The sequence below is a fragment of the Hermetia illucens genome, chromosome 5 (genome assembly GCF_905115235.1).
Source record: "Hermetia illucens chromosome 5, iHerIll2.2.curated.20191125, whole genome shotgun sequence".
Classification (NCBI taxonomy): Eukaryota; Metazoa; Arthropoda; class Insecta; order Diptera; family Stratiomyidae; genus Hermetia; species Hermetia illucens.
The window spans coordinates 40,905,330-40,920,316 of record NC_051853.1 but is presented as its reverse complement, the minus strand read 5'-3'; the positions used below and the strand labels follow the sequence as shown (position 1 = coordinate 40,920,316).

The 14,987-nt window shown below is 40.3% G+C and overlaps 1 protein-coding gene across 1 annotated transcript in view; it reads right to left on the bottom strand.

Moving 5' to 3' along the window:
- The window catches only part of LOC119656677 (forkhead box protein O), a 255,751-nt gene that overhangs the window by 122,632 nt on the left and 118,132 nt on the right, over positions 1-14,987 (bottom strand). The window lies entirely within an intron of this gene.

The following is a 14,987-nucleotide window of genomic DNA, read 5'->3' as shown; positions in this document are numbered from 1 at the left end:
CAAAATTTACGGATCTAGGATGAAATTAAGGGGAGTTCACAGTAAACTTTAAAAATATATGAATAAAACATTATGAACTTTATTGTAGCAGATATTGGTATGGAGGGTATTTCGGAGCCTAGACGTCATATAGAGGCCATCACAATGATTTTTTTTAGATTTTTTTGATGGGTAGTTTCTGAGAGGTGAAGTTTTAAAAGAGTGCCAATCGAGTGGTATTTCCTGCGTTTTAGAGCACCAGTGACCAGAATATCTAAGTTCAACTGTGGAAATACAAATTTTTTGGAGAAGCTAGAGCGGAGCGCGGCTCAACGCCTTCATTGCTACTTGACTATCGCTTCAAATTGCGATGCGTCTGTCCTTCAACCGCTTGTCAATCATCCAGGTTGCTGCCCTTAGGATCGCATACACTTCAAACTAAAAGACCGTTATATACATATTTTTCCAAGGGAAAAACTTACTTCTGGTTTCTAATTGTGAGGTAGACTCCTGCTCCTGTTCTTTCCAGTCATCGATGTAGACGACATCAGTATATCCTAACACGCACTCTTCTGGTTCGTGCCTTTCACTTCCGTTTTCCGGTTTCACTTCGTATCAAAATAACCTCATATTTTCTACCAAACTGATGTATGGGGATCCGAGAATCAGATGGTATTGCGAAGACTGCATTCAATTCTCCCAAAAACTCCAACAATGCTCTGAGCTACCACGTCCATTGCTTCCGCATAGATCTAATCGAATTAGTCTATGAGGTGCTCTCATTGCAGTACTCTGAATAAACAAGTCCAAGAGCTCTTTAACCAAAAAGAGGTCAAAGTGACCGGTTACACAATCACTGAAATATGCTATACCTCAAGGATTTTCGAACAAAAGGAGAGAAGCGAAATATAACGATATTCTCAAAATTCGACGTAAATTAAATAATTCTTCGGTTCGTGTCAACTGTACCTAATCCTTGAAGAAAACGTTTAATAACAAACCTGAAGAAATCATCAAACAAACCTGGAAAAACATAAGAGGCAAAATCCAACAACCGTCCAAGATGTATTGGAGCATCAGGAGCGAACAAGGAAGAGCGGCTGATTCACAGAGGTTTGCCTGTGGTAGGAGACTTTGATGGTGGCTCTGATAATTAACTGCTTCAAACATTTTCGTGTTTTCCGGCTGTAACCTTCTTTGAGTTTGTCCCTTCAATGTCCGCTTGGGAGTCCTAACATGATCAACTCAATCTATGCCATGTCACTAGCCCAGTAGAGTTTGAGCAATTTTATTACATTGGATGAAGCGAAGTTTTCACATCGAGGTCGATGGTAAACAATCAAAAGGCCGGCCAAAACAACGGTAGCTTGATACGCTGGATGGGGATTTAAAAGCCTAGCGATTGAATCCAGATCAAACATTTGATACAATAAAATAACGAAACCAACCACGACGAGGTGACCCCGCTTGTGAACGGGACGAAGTCTGAAGAAAAGGAAGAAGAAGAATGTAGCGGAGTTATCTGAAAAAGCTCATGGCTGTACCGGATCCAGAAATTATCATCATCACCAACGGGTTTGCCTTAGTACCAGCGCAACCAGCGCTGAAATATCTGGTTGTCATGATTGAGCAGAACCTAACATTTAAGCCACATCTTGAGAGTTCTGCAACAAACGCTTCTGAAGTGAGTACATTGCTGGCGAAAATCTTGACGAATATAGATGGTCCAAGACAGATCCGCCGTGGCTTCCTATCTTGAGACTTGTTAGCTCGATCGAGAGGAAATGAAGAAGGAAAAAATGGGATTCTATACAGATTAAGTGCATTGTGTGAAAGAAAGTGTGGTCTCCATCAAGATCCTGGTGAACGAGGGCCCCAACACATGCAATCGGCAAGTCCTATACCTATCTTCGGCGATCAGCATGGTCTAAATCTATTTGAAATCCAATCTACGGCACAAGAGATCGGAGGGTTAACCTAACGAACGCAAGGATGCTACAGAATTACCTCAGATGTTCGAAATACGAAAACGAAGAAAAGTTTGCTACCACCTAATATAATTTCTAAGCGGACGAAGAGGGTCGACGGCTACCCATATTCCCTGAGATGCGAAATGAATGCGAAAGATGTGAAGCATGCTGGTTTTAAATGCCTGAGATGGGAAAACTCATAAAGTGGATCTAAAATGCACCCAGGAAGGATTACCTTAAAAGGAAAACCTTAAAAATAAGATTATAAAGGAATGAATATAGCACATGACCCTTTTAAGTGGAAATATTTATCAGACTTACTGAGAGGTTATATTAGATAAATTCAATAGCACAATTACCTACTTTTCTTGTGTGACGATTGAGAAGCACAAGATCTCTTTAATATGATGTGTGTGTCCGGATAGCTGAGTGGTTATAGTACAAGGCCGCGGTTCCTGAGTCAAATCAGGGTAATCACTTCAATCGAGTGCAATGCTTACCACTTTGCCTCCTACAGTGTACTGTAGTGTACCATTGCGGTCTTGAATGAAGTGCTCTTACGCATTTGAAGGCCTGATCCAATATGGATTGCTGCACCAACGATTAATATTATTATTATAACACGTAATGTATAGTAAAAGAATATTCTTACAACGGGAAGCATCGTAAGACTACTCAATTCGGGGCTTCATTTTCATATTGCCATAGGACATGACATGCCACACGGTCAAACATCGCCCTAAAGATAGCAGGAATACGCTTCAAACTGCGAAGACTTCCACTTTGGATTGTTATAATGGAGTCTCCGCAAAGTAAACGAAAGCTATAGATCTAAAGTAAATTTAAATTTTGGGCACATTTTCATATTCTAACACTCAAACAGAACCTTAAGCAAGTCTTACTAATGCTGCCACGGTGTTAGCCCCCCACAAAGCGGTCACCAATGCAGAACAATCTAGTCTAGTTATACTTCCAATTCTCTGCGTTTGGAAGCTTAGAATGCGGAGGAAGCATCTAACGCTGGAGCTATCTTACGAAAGGTCCTGGAAAGAACTAGACAGCAATGGCTTTACATACTTCAAAGCGACCTAAAAACGGTTTACAATAAGGACGATAAGCTTCATACAGACGAACTGACCATGCTACAGAAAAGCACAAAAACTCTTATACCGGCCCAACATCAAGTGGACGCACACTTAGGATCCTCCATTTCCAAGAAATCGGGAGATTTTCCTCAAAGGCATGCAAGTACCGCAATAATCTAAATATATTGTTTAGGATTAGTATTTAGCTTTAGCCAGCTCAGGCTCAAACTATTGGTTTCGATTGGATATAATTCGCACCCTTGGCGTGTTTTCCTGAAAATATAAAGGAGCGTTTTCCATCTGATGCCACTCACGGTCACGCTGCTCCCAGGGCAGAGGTGAGGCAGCGTCTGAAGAGTTGCCTCTGCCCTGGACGAAACCGTTTGTCCTATGATTTTTTTTTTAATCTAAATATGTTGATGCTTGTAAGATTGAAATGGGGTTAACACATTTGCAATAGATATGGCGTTCTACTTCTTTGGGGAAATTATGAGAGAAATGTACGGTTATGTCACCCGCACTAATTGTCACTCGCTACCTAAGATTGACTTAGACGACCAAGTTGATGGGAAGCGGCCCAGAAACCGGTCGAAAAAAGCAATGCCTTGATACACTACGTGTAATGTGAGATTTGATAACCTCTTGATTCCACCTGGGCCAAGTTTATAATCGAAGGAACTGGCAAAGCGATACAAAGGGACCAACTTCGCTATCAAATGGGACAAAGGCTTTTCATGATGTTAATGAGAGTAAAAACTCAGTAAACTTTAGTAAAACCAAGACGAACAAATTTACAAAAGAATGGAATGGGAGATTAGAAACTTTACAATAAGTAGTCCTTATTTCTGTTGTAAATGTCAGGGTTTTCCAGTTAGGATGCAGTATTCCCTCCCCCAACTGCCTCCTTAACCGATAAAAGACTTTACTTCATTGTCACCCCCTCCAGCCCTTGTATGTTTATGGAACCAATTCTAATTTCAACAGTAATATATTTTATAGAAACCAGTTGCATCAGTTCTTCAAATCAGCAATATTGATATCCACATTTTATCATCGATGAACGGTAATGCCAAGAAGTTTCCCAAAAATGGTTCTATTACCCTAACATTCTCATTCAACTTACTTTTCCAAAAGCCAAAGCCCGCTATGTCCTGAACTACTGAAATTACCAAGTGACACGAACGTTCGCGCTCCTATGTCCTTGTTCGCCATCAGAATTGACAACTTCATATGTGACGTTCATATACGACAGGCAGTAAAATATTATGCATTTAGAATTTTCAACTCTATCTCGTTACTCATCAACCAAACCCCCTTCGAAAAACTTGAGACGATTACCACTGCTGAATTTCAGATGTCCTTATTCCTATTCCGCTGGTAGTGAGGTTTTATATTTATTTTAGAGCTTTTTAGTTTACTGTTGTCGCTACGATGGCGATTCCAAAGTGTTGAATAATATCAAATTTACTTTTATTCGATAGAAATATCGAGAATAAAATGGTGAAGGGAGAGAATTCAAATAAGCGCGTGATAGTTTCGGTTTTTGATGATTATATGTGTGGCTTGATAATGGTGGCGAATGGCCGAATATGGACGATATTCCTTTCTCCGATATTGAGTTATAAATGAGTTGGCTGGCAATTCTCCCTATTGGAACGACGTATAATTTTATTTAACGAAAATGAGATCGCGTGGATATGAATCTTCATTTTAATCTGCGCTCAATGCAGTGGTTATAAAAATTTAATATGTACATATTATGGGATCGCTTGGCAACTTACATAGTCCAAATTATTGCAGAGTTAATATCATCTCCGGCGCCAGGATGCAGTTAGAGGAATTGCACGAATTGAAGAAATTGGTGGAAAGTCATTTCACGGATTTCTAAAAAATGCATTTGCATTGTACAGTGCACTAGTCTTAATATGGTTTCATAGCGAGAGAGACATTCTGGATTCTGCATTTGGTTATATAATAATTTTGGTTAAGAGAATGGAAAAACTGTTTGGCAGACTATGTAACTACGAGCGGCAGTAAACGCCTGGTACTTACAGAAAAACCTACCTCTTTAAACGTGAGGGAGAGGAGAAGGGAGAAAGTTTTAGGGTTTTGTATAAAATCTAATAACAATCTGTTTGATATCTGCCTGGATATGTGGAAACTGTGAAACTTAGAACAGATTCTAAGCACTTCCATATAAACAATACTAATAAGCACTATCAATTTTTCCGTCGCTTTGTAAAGTAGAAGTCTAAGATCTAACTGACAGCGGAAGTATGGAAGCGGATCGTTTAGCGTGAGGAACTAATTGCATTAATAAAATGATCACTGCAAGTAACGGCGGAATTTACCCCTTTTGTTGATGAAATGGATGGTCACAATATGCAGAAGCGAATTGCTATTTCGAACAGTAATGAAATCACCTTGGCAGTCAATGCAGTGGAGCAAAGGCACCAACCTTAATGCTGTCTCCATAAAATTTTTCATTGTAGCTCGTTAGGATCGCTAAGATTCCAAAGAAAAGAGCATATCTTGATTTTGATGAAAACACCACGATTTTCAACAAATTATTTTTCTTTTTTTTTGGAGATGGATCGTTTCTACACATGAGCCCTTAACAATGCAATTTTCATCACCAAACAAAATCAAAAACAGTCGCTTACAACGTAAAGTACTAATCGAGCCTTTCTATCTGATATCCCACGTAACTACATCTTTCAAAATGGAAATCTGAACCTTTTTTGCACCCCTTCCCCTGCACGAAACTCAGCATAGAAGAATTCTATTTACCTCATGTAGTTCGAGGGAGCACTACTGAGGAAAGCAGATAAGGAAGCAGAAGTCAAGTTGATACGCTGGATGAAGATTTGAAGGCCTCGAGATTGCACCCAGATCAAGTATTCACTCAGCGATACCGATCAGGACGAGCCAACCCCGCTTGTGAACGGGACAAAGGCTGAAGAAAAAGAAGAAGTTAAGTTGAAAGAAGGCCCGGCCAGATGCTATCCTAATTTCTAAGAGCTGATGCTCTTCCCTTTGCCGATATCCGGTGGAATAGAGCCACAATCAATCGACGAGATGAGCAAATAAAATGTTTTACTAGCAATCACATAAAACGGATAGTTGAAATGAAAGTAGAGGTTAGGGTAGTAGGACAGGAATTGGTGTTAGAGTCCAGGAACCGACTACCAATTATTATTACCTCCGATTTCTATAGTTAGTCCGCTGAATGGGACAGTAAAGTGCTACTGAGTGCATTGGCACTGACGAATTGAGCCACTACTGAGTCAGCAGAAAAACAGCAAACCGCAAAGGGCAAGTGTAACTAAATGTATTAAGGCCACTAACCATTTGCTTGTAAATACAGGGGATTTCTCTACCTTCGTAAGAGTGAGCTCAATAGTGGACCTCAATTTTAATATCAGGAATATCGTTATACGTGAGTTACCCTGGAGCATTAGCGAACACTTCACGTTCAGCGTTCTAGCCGATTCTCTGCAAAGTTGAACAAACTGGAAAATAAAAGGCGTAACAAAATACAATGCGGCAAAGCCAGGAAAAGGCAGCGGAACTCCAAAACCTTTGATGAGGAAATCCTCACGGGACCTCTAGACAAATATAGCAGAAGAAATGAAAGCATGTACCTTCTACGACTAGACGGGGATATAACAAGCATTGGAAGTCTACATCTGGTAGAACAAGTGCACAAGAAGATTAAGAGTAAAACGTTTTACAGTGACCTGGAGATACCAGTGCAGGAATAGAGAAGTGCGCTTTCGCGAGCAATAGGATTCATATAAAATCTAGAGGAACACGCTGACAAAAGCCATAAAAAGAACAGTTGCAGTTGCTATGAGCAACTATTTAATGGGAAGAACATTGATTCCTATAAATTAAAGGCAAAAAGTAAGAAAAAAGTAAGTCATAAGTTAGTTTCTGCAGGAAATAATGAGTACTCTTTTTCCTGAACGGTCAGATAATTTTGTTAAAACAAATAAAATGCGAAAACGGTGGAAAGTTTTCCTGGGCATGCCGGCGACTCAGAAATACTAAAGCGCCAGATATGGAAGGAATTTCAATAGAACAGAGAAAGTTGCCGATGAAAAGAAAGCGGATGCATTTACAATTTACATACATACCACTGGGTGGACCATCATCATACAGGATAACATACCTACGGAGAGTAGTGGGCAATCGTGAATCTTTAACAGCCTTATTTCTCACTAGAAATTTCATCAAAGGATTACAAAGAAAAATTAGTGCCAGGGGATATTGAGCAGTCATCACTCTTGATGAAAAATATGCTTCCAATCCAACTAGTTAGTATTACATAATGGGAGCACTACGCAAGATAAATCCACCGCCTTCTCTACTGAGAATTGCAAATTCTTGTGTAGAATACCTATACCCACAAATGAGGGTATTACAAGCTACATCAGGATCAGCGGGGCCCTACCATCCACTGGAGTGAGTACTAGGGCCACTATTATCGACCATTATGTATGATGTGTGTGTCCGGATTGCTGGATGGTTAGAGCACGAGGCTGTTATGCGGTTCAAACTGTCAAGGAATAATAATGCTTAACAGCAGGTGAACGAAGGAGTAGACGAGTGTTTAATTTCCTCAAACATTTAACGAAATAATAGACGAAATACAAGCAGTAACCTGCAGTAACATAAAGACAGGAGAGGCAGGCAACCATCGCATTATCGCACATCATGCCAAACATTGGTACACCAAAGTAAACAAATTTTTTTTTTGCTAAGCAAAATGGTTCTCAAAAGTAACGAAACCCTCCTCCGCCTGCTGAGATATTACTGAGTGGTCAGAGGAGAGTCTCTCCCTGGCGGCTCCGGCTCACTCAGCCAGAGAACGAGACGGTTTTGCAAGGAACAACGCATACTGGAGTGTTTCGTCACGTTGATTGCCTGACAAAGAAGATGGAATTCATTGCAACTGAACATTCAGTTGATTCCAGAAATTGATCCCTATTTGATGTGGAAGTATGGCAAAAGAAGAAGAAAGAGATAAATATGTGTCTGGACGCTAAATATTGGCGCCCGCACTGGAAAGACAGAGGAACTCGGAGAAGCCTTCCGGAAAAGGGAAATTGATATCTGCGCTCGACAGGAAACCCGATGGTCTGGTGCCAAAAGCTGCGAGAACGCGAACGCGGTAAAAATGGCTATAAAGTTCTGAATTTTGGTAGCCCCCACACTCAGTACGGTGTTGGCATTGACATCTCAGAGGGTTTCAGTTGTGCCATTGAAGAATTTGAGCGATTTGATGACACTTCTTCACCGCGTACGCACCTCCGTCGACGTGACATTGAGAAAGATGTCTTCTGGCAACTTCTCGATGCAAAGACCTGTAACGTACCTGCTGATGGCTACATCGTCATTGCAGGTGATCTTGATGTGGGTAAAAAAGCAAAGGACAACGGGTGCCATGGGGGAGAAGAGTCTTACGAATCAAGACACCGATAACACAGCATGTGGAACGCACTAGCCCGCCCCGTATAAAATGGTGGTAATTTCGTGAGAAAAAGGAAGAGATTACGATTACCAAAAAGAATTGTGGAACCAAGGTTAAAACACGATTTACAAGGCGGTCTATTCAATCCTCGGGGTCACCAAGCTAGGCGAAAGGTTCATCAACCGAAATACTTGCCTTAGGAATTACGATGTTCAAATGAAGATCCATGAAAAGAAACGTCCCTACCATAAATTTTGCGACAATAAAATGTCGACCAGGTGCCCAATGTACAAAAATGCCAAACGGGAAGCGAAGAAAGTGATAGCTTTTACTCGAGCGCTCCATTACAAAAATCTCTACAATAAACTAGATACTCGAAATGGCGAGAGAGATCCGTATCGACTTATCAAACGTTGACACTAATGCACACAGGATGTCGAATACTTATATTGGGTTAATAACGAGAACGGTACTTTGCTTACCGATCGACGTACCGCGACGGGTAGATGACGAGAATATTTCGAGAAGATTTCAACCGAAGAATTTGTTCATCTGGCGGGACAGCAACCTCCTTTCGTCTGGACCAAAACCAAATGACCGTAGTGGTACCAACTATGGTTTGTTGTTCGTGATGCAGTACTCCGAAGGCCTAATTAGGGCGATCAGACCCAAGTATTCATGGGGACTCACCTGAAGTGGCAATAGGCCACGAAATCCAGGGGTATAATGATATCATGGGAACCGGAATAGCCCCTGAATTCAATATCTCAGAAGAATTCCTGCCCCATATGCTTTCCGTTCGGTTATAGTGACTGAATCTAAATAGAACAGATTTTTGACGATCACAATGAAATGGACATTATCGATGTCAGTGGCAGTGACCTGCCCAGAAATAATGCTGACGTGCGTTACGAAATTTCTTCACACATCAGAGGAACTTGGATAAAGTGGCGTTCTACATATGGCATTCTTTGCGATCGACGTATCAACGAACGTCTCAAATCCAAAATTTACCGGAGTCGCCCGCCCTATCTCCCTCTATGGTTTAAGTGTTGGTCGACTATAAAAGAGAATGAACGACGCCTCCCTGCAATAGACACAGCCAGTGGGGTAAAACACCATGATCACATCTGAAATGATCACCTCATGGTGTTCACCACTGGTCATGGTTACAGGCTACAGAAGCTCTTTACATCGTTTAGGAAGTGACAAAAGTCCTTTTCATTGAGTTTTTCCCATTGCCTAAGATTTACGGGAGAGAAAGAAGAGTTGCTTCCAACACTGAGCATTGAATTGACGGTTAAATCGCTAATCCTAGAGACGCTAAAGTCGGAAGTAGTCTAGAATATAATGATTAATATCATCGGCTACATTCACACTGGAGAAGATGGAACAGGGAAGAAGTGTGCATTCTGAGAAAATGGATAATCGCATAAGCGGCATAGAGTTTATGGCGCTCTCATTCGCACCGCAAAACTAAGTCTGACGAGAACGCTAACCCTCAGTTTCAATGGTATGCGGTTCGAAACCTACTCACTGTATACTAGTTGGGATTTCGACCGGCTTTCAGTCCACTCAGTTGTAAATGAGTACCTGGGTGCGGGGAGTTACAGACAGACACTCAGACAAGGCAACAAAAAGGAAAACTGGACTTTTAGTGTTCTTACCAGCCTCTTGAAGTGCAAAAAATACAGACAAACCACCGCAGAGCTTACTGCACCCAACTGAGAGATGGTGGTCCGCGTCAATTCAACCTATTGTTGCAGGACACTATTCCGGCTTTAGAGGTTGAATTGCTACTGAGAAAATGTTTCCTGTTGGGGAGTATAGACGCAATATTCTAAGAAATTGAGTTAGAAGTTTTTTAGACAATTTTGTCTGACTTCCCTAAAGGCAACTACTGGAAAACACAAACATGAAAGTTGTTAATTATTCTGTACTTCTTTAGCGTGGATATTAAAACTAAGTTGTGGTGAATCTTGAGCAGAAGCGGTACTAAGAAAACCGCAGAAGCTGTAGTAAGAAAACCACATTACTTTATATAAGTCATTAAGCGATTGCACACGAAATGGAATGCATGTATCGCTGAGGTGAAAGGAAAAGATAATTTCTAAAACGAGGAATTAAGCCGAAACGAATTCCCAAAATATTCCAAAATGACCAACTGAGATTTCCTCCCTTGATTCAGTTCCGTAGTCAGATAGGAGTTCAGTTCCAGATAAACGAATAATTGACGGAGGAGGACAGGCTATGTGGTTGCTAAATATTCAAAACGTATTTTTGCAAATAGATCCATTCTCTAATTTTTAATCTAACTGTAAACAAGAAGGTGCCATCAAGCCTGTTGCATTGCAGCATGCTTGAGTACATACTCATCGCACAATCATGATACCATTCCAACATGTTTCAGTTTGTTCCCCAAACACAACATCTAAAATAAGAGAAACTATCTCCGGAAAAACACAAGAACACCAGATACAAATCGCATATTACATCGATTCCTCATTTCTACGCGGGAAGTCAGAGTCGGAGGTAATCATTAGGAAGCCTGCATCGACCAACAGACTCATCATACACAAGAAATAGCTGTGGTGAACCAAAGCAAATAGTTAAACAGTACAAATCCAAGCCATCCATTCAACATGCCAGCATCATTGGACTATAACACGAAAGTTTGTACAGTTCGTCCCTGGAAACGGAAGGGGCTAACAAGGAAGGAGGAGGTTTATAGTTTGTTGGTTTTACAGACGTTCCAAGTTCATGGCCGGTTACTTCATTGCCATTTTATATTATTGATGTTGTGTATCTGTACACACTCTCCATCTTTATGTTTTGTTTGTAATAAACTTTCGATTGCATAACGACCGATGCTGGCACACTGCGGAGTGCAATGCAGATTTGCCTAGACCATGGGACTAGAGTTTCTGGAGTGCACCAGCAACAGCATGCCATAATAAAAACGCGGTACTTAATGATGCGATGAACGACAACATGCCAACAATTACATTTTGTATGCGCTGCCAATAATGAATGTTGAAAATTGAATAACTGAATCATGCCCTAGTAAATTACATTTTCATTTGCGTGGTGGCGTCGAAACGTGGCGACTTTTGCTTTCATTTCAGTGAAATTTATGGAAGAATTAATGGGGGAGGTTTACATGCATTATTTTGCACTGTTACCAATTTGCTTCGAAATTGTTGCATTTTCGCCTGTTGGTTGCACGCATGATGATATTGGACTTCACTCTTAGAATGTATCACAATCTAGAGTAATTGATCTACCTACGCTTATGTGTAATTATATCCATGTGTCAGATACACGGTAACTACTCATATGCGTCATAATTAACGATTCTTTACCACTTGCGTTAATTCATCCCCGAAAAGTTTATTCTTCGTAAGTCTTCTGTGCCACATCGTTTTGACTAGCTGGATTATTGGATATCATCACTACAAGGAATTTTCATTTTTATTTGCATCTGACATTTCATCGCTTTCAGATAGAAAGATGTGAGATATTAATATTTTATTGAAATCTTTTTCAGCAGTTATTGTGTCGACATCCAGTTAGGATACAAATCTCTCTACTACCAGTAAGGTTTGTACCTCGTCCTATTCAGATCCAGGAGTTGTGGATAGTAGCCACATTGCTGCTAGCACCAAATAATCAGAACTGAGATAGGTGATAACTGGCAATAGAAAAAATTAATTAATTCGACCCCAATTTTTGAAGAAACCATTGCCGAAGTTCTCATGTAGAAATCTTCACAATGATGTATGGATTACGGGTTAGGCTGGTCCTCCTGAGTCCTAACATGGATGTCCAGCACCAAAACATACGGGGTTCCTAGAGACAGCTTTGTATTCAGAATGGATGTTTACTACGCGCCCCAAACCTTATTTTGACGGATTTCGAAAACATGCCTCGGCAGTCTGTTCTGCGACTTCCATGGTGACCTACGAAAATCCAGGGAAGCACAGTCTATTTTAAGATTTTCTGCAGTCAAACATAACACTGACGGACGGAGGTAAAATAAATACGTACCGGCACTGACATTGGTTGATGCATAACCTGCCTTATTACTTTAATAAGGATTTTTCTCATAACGAACAAATAACTTTCATTTCTGATTGTAGACTCTTCAGCTGGCCTGCGATAACTATATCCCTGAAACCTTGATAGAGATGTGTTTATTTGCGTACAGATGGAGCTTTCTTGTCTTTCACGAATCAGTGTTGAGATGGTCCATATTTTCAGCAGAAAGGCTAAATTATGATGTAATAATAAACTACCCAACCTTTATTTGGGTCGCCAATTAATGGAACATTTTTCCAGAGAATGATAGATCAAACTTATTGCGAAAGAAAGAATAAATTTATAAACAACCTAAAAAACCTGAAAGAAGAACAAGATAAGTTTTTATCGGCCTCTGAAAAATTGTTGGGCAATCATAAAATATAGACTTTTCATTTCATCATTATTCAGAGGTTATTATCTCAGCAAAGGTAGGACTACCATACAAGATTTAGGAGGTGATAGTTACTGAAAATTGTTAGGGGGATGTGGTGAAGCAAATCTTCAGCTCTGAAAGGAAAACCTAATAAGGCAGTCAGTCTCGTTATGAAGACACACGTAATCTGAAGTAATAAAAAACTTGTTGTTTCTTTTTCGTTGGTGTAGATATTTATTCTTGCAAATACCGATATTTCGGGAATCACTTGTTCCCTTCATCAGTGCTAGCACCGCATAATTACACTCAGAGAGACACATGTAAGTTGTGCGGACAGAGGCTATCTTCCCTGCATTATGGCTTGACTGATAATGTGTAGATGTAAGGAATGTATTAAATTCGATCAACTGGAATCAGAGTGAAAGGTGTATTGCTTTTGTCGATAGTTGCGCAGAGCAAGGACGGTTCTGGCATAACATTGATGATAGACTCAGGGAGGGTATTATTATCGCTGTGGAACTCTGTACTGCGCCCACTATTGTGTAAAATTATATACAACGATAAAATCAACCTTCAATAAGCCACAATAGTGGATAATGCCAATCATAGCATTGGTTGTGGCTAGGAAATATCTTAACGACTTCGGATTGTACCCATATGAAGACAAATTTGAGGAGTAGCGAACGAAAATAATATTCATCAACATAGAGGCATATGAAAGTTCTATTAAAATTGAGAGTCATATTGTCCGCTTTTAAGTTAGAGCGTGTGTTAATGGTGACATGCATACCGGCCAATTTGAAACAGCTTCTGCAATATACTCATTATAGACCAAGTAGCGACCGTTGATCCAAGGAAGACTGATACTGAACGGAGGGGTGTGTAATATACTTTTAGGCTTTTAGAAATACACAGGAAAGGCTTGGAATTTTCTCGGAGAGCCAGAATAGATACACCCCACGTAGTAGCTGAAATTAAAAGGAAAATAAAAATGCCCGCGTAATTTTCACCCTGGGCCCGGGCGATGTTCATTTAAAAAATTTTTGAAAAACTACTTCAGAAAACATTTTGACTCTTACATGAACCTTTGACTTACTTCTACTTACGAAAAACGAGAACCGAAAGTCTGAGGAAGGAATTCAAGTCATTTTGTGGCTTTTATCTGCTAGGAGAGCAGGCAGGAAAAATATACTTTCCGCGTCCTTTTCACCTTTCGCTTCACGTTTTTGCAAGAATTTATGAACTTCACAATTCTTTCAAGTTTTTCGGTTTAAGGACTATCTTGGTTGTCCGAAACAGAAGCTGGAATAACACCAGAAATATTCACGAAGACACACTCTGCTCTATGTCATCAATTCTAACATTTAGCTTGCAATCTGTGTCTAGAACATGACAGAAAATTAGGCATAGTACGCATTATTGAAGCTGTTCACTGCTCATACCTTCGCTAAATCGATGAAGCGCCTTCGAGGATTATTTTAGCTATTACCTCGCAACGGCAGGTATCACGCAAACACACCACCAATTGGTTCATTTAAGACACATGAAAGGTAAGCGGCTATTAGATGATGATCTCTTTTGGTGCCGATATCAGCGTCTTTCTTATTATGCACATTCAGAAGACAAATCCTAAATCTGCTGCTACTCCCAACGTGTCCAATTTGCGTTTCCAATGGGGTGAAAGTCAACTGACCTTACGATGAACTCTGGAACTCTGCTGCAGGAATCCGCAAGCCTTTCACCATTATCGTTACAGTCACCAAGACTATACCTCCTCATGTGATGTTCAAGCAAGGCGTTACCAAAACTCACCTTCGCATTCAAATTACCCACCACGATCATAATACCACCTTTAAGAAGTCTCTCTTGAACTATATTCAATTGCTCCTGGGTCCTTAATACCTTTGAAACTAATCATAAATCTTTTCCGATAACCAAGGTCAGTTTTTATCGTGTCATATAATATTTATTAAGCTTGCAAATACCGAAGTCTGCTGCCAGCGGCAGTGATCTGCCCAGAATTG